This window comes from Limulus polyphemus, unplaced genomic scaffold (genome assembly GCF_000517525.1).
Source record: "Limulus polyphemus unplaced genomic scaffold, Limulus_polyphemus-2.1.2 Scaffold941, whole genome shotgun sequence".
Lineage (NCBI taxonomy): Eukaryota > Metazoa > Arthropoda > Merostomata > Xiphosura > Limulidae > Limulus > Limulus polyphemus.
This window is the reverse complement of record NW_013666551.1, coordinates 71,625-74,164: the sequence shown is the minus strand read 5'-3', so window position 1 is coordinate 74,164 and position 2,540 is coordinate 71,625.

Sequence of the window (2,540 nt, the reverse complement as noted above, 5' to 3'; positions counted from 1 at the left end):
ACGAGGTAAGACTAAAAGAATGGGACAAAGTCATGGTCAAGTTCTGCCAACAATTCAGTCTGATGGAGAATCCGTGTCCCAACTTCAAGATTCAAATGAAGAGATTTATAAATTGTCTGATCACTTATGTAGATGATCTGCACAATATACTTAGTAAAGCTTAAACAGCAATGGTTTTAGATATCACAAAGACATGCTCATGGCTATGTTCATTGTGGGACTTTCTTGTAAGATAATGAGGCATGTTCTAGGTATAAGGAACGTCCTCATCCTAACAGAGGCAGTTTCTGTCTCGACCAGGTAAGAAATGGTAAATTTGAACTGGTAACAGGAGAGGAAGAATTCTGCAGTAGCAGCTGTTGTATCTAGGCATTAGAGAGACCATCATACTTAAGTATCTTCACTAAGCTCCAACCATACAGATGATTTCCAGTTAATGGACAGAGCTATCACAGTCACCCCATGGTTTACACGCAGTAGCTCATCTCTATGATGCTTGTGGTATGTTGGGTCACTGGTGAGTGAACTACCGATACTTTGCTAAGTAGCAAAGTTATGGTTTTGACCAATGACTCAACAGGTCCAGGAGAATCAACAAAAAGGAGTAACTGTTGATGATACAGTTCCAGAAAAGTAATTAAACCCAAGCCAAGCATGACCACCATCTTGGGAAAGCATAGAAACAGTTTGTACTGAATGGTTTGGTGGTCAGCCCAGCTCTCTCACGGCTGAATGGATTTTGGTCTGTTCTTTTTATGGTACAAGGGCGATAATTCAAGTTCACTGTTAGTATAGAGATAGCCAGAACAATGATAGATCTTGTGATATATCAAGCCTTCCAAGTGACACCCCTCTAGTCATAGACTAGACATGAAAAATGAGGCATATCTCTGATTTGTCTGGAAAATGTTGAAAATAGGATGAAGGTAGTCATCTCAGACCTCAAATATGACATTGGAATCCTCAGGATGGACGTCCTGCAGAAATTATCATTGAGTTTTGTATGTGCAACTGGTAAACTGATTCTCTGCAGGAGAGTTATTCATGTTAGTCAAATAAAGCATAGGAATAGTGAATGTATGTAGCGATGTTCTATGGTTTACTACAGGCAAAGTCTAGTATGTTGGTACTGGATAATGTGGTTTTAGAAATCATACATGAAACAAACTGTTTTCTGAACAGAAATCAAATAGCATTAGCCTGGGATGTTATCCGTTCCATGTTGTGTTGTAATAATGAGCAATTAGTTACCCAACTTTATGGTGAAATAACTATAGGTGCAGTAATTGAAGTGAAAGTAAATTAAGCTGGTAGTATCACTAAGATTGCCTCTGTTGCGCCATGGCCAAAAGTATGTATGTAACACCCAATACAATAAAAGCAGCTGTGACTTGTTAGCTGAGTATGCTGATATATTTGTGTGACTTGCCACAACATAAATAGAGGCAATACAAGACTGATGGAGCAATTTCCATGCTAGTTTCCCTGAATCACTAGATTTTGTATTGATTTTAGATGAGCAAATTCGGTAACTCACATTGGTGCCTTTCCCTTGCCATGAACAGGAGAATGTCTCGACACTTTGGAACGTTTCTGTTTAAAATTTTAGATCTGTCATCCTGAAATTGGCAAACTTTTAGCGCAAGAACAGTTAGTGCTAATAGGTGTGATGTCTAGAACATCAAATTTGTACAAATAACGATTATAGCCAGGAGTTTGAAAACTCAGTTAAAAGGGTGTTGTGACCCTAACTTTCTGGTTTGGTAAGGTATAATGTATGCATTGCACTGTATGTTTAATACTCAATCATCTTAAATAAGGACAATCAGTGATTGTAGGATCACTGCCTGAAAGAAGTACCAATTCTTGCTTTCCAAGCCATCAAGTAGTATTCGCAGTACATTGTCTGATTCCCACTTGATTATCTCACATTTAGGATAGCTGGTGTAAGTAGGAACAGTGCCAAGTATAACATCGGTTTATATAAATGAATATTAGGAGTTTGAAATCTCAACAGAAAGTGTGTTGCGACCCTTGCTTTCCAGGTTCTTGAGTAAAATTCCTGACGTGAAACTCCATTTGTTTGACATTTTGAAAAAAATCACCAATCGAATCAGGATAGGTGGTTAGAACTCTATGGAGCATGCTGTACGATCTCACTACCCTCCTCCCTGAATAATTTACGTTTCTACATACAGTGTGGGAATTGTACTTTTTTAGTGTAATTTAATACACGATAGTAACATCACGAGAATTTTAGGTGGAAGGGTTTTTCTCAGCAGAACTTCGCCAATGATTATTTTGTGATGCTTGGAAAAGAATACGAGCTGAGCTTTATGGTTTCTATACACCTGGAAAAAAGTTAAGCACCCCCGTGTTTTTTTCAAGTGATTCAGATTCGACGTTCTTGTGACTGATTATAAATTACCATTCAATCTAAACGTGTTTATCAAATGAAATTATGCATTATTGGGCACAAGAAAACAAGATTATCACCGTAAAATAGCTAATTTTTAATTTACATATCATGACATCAAAAT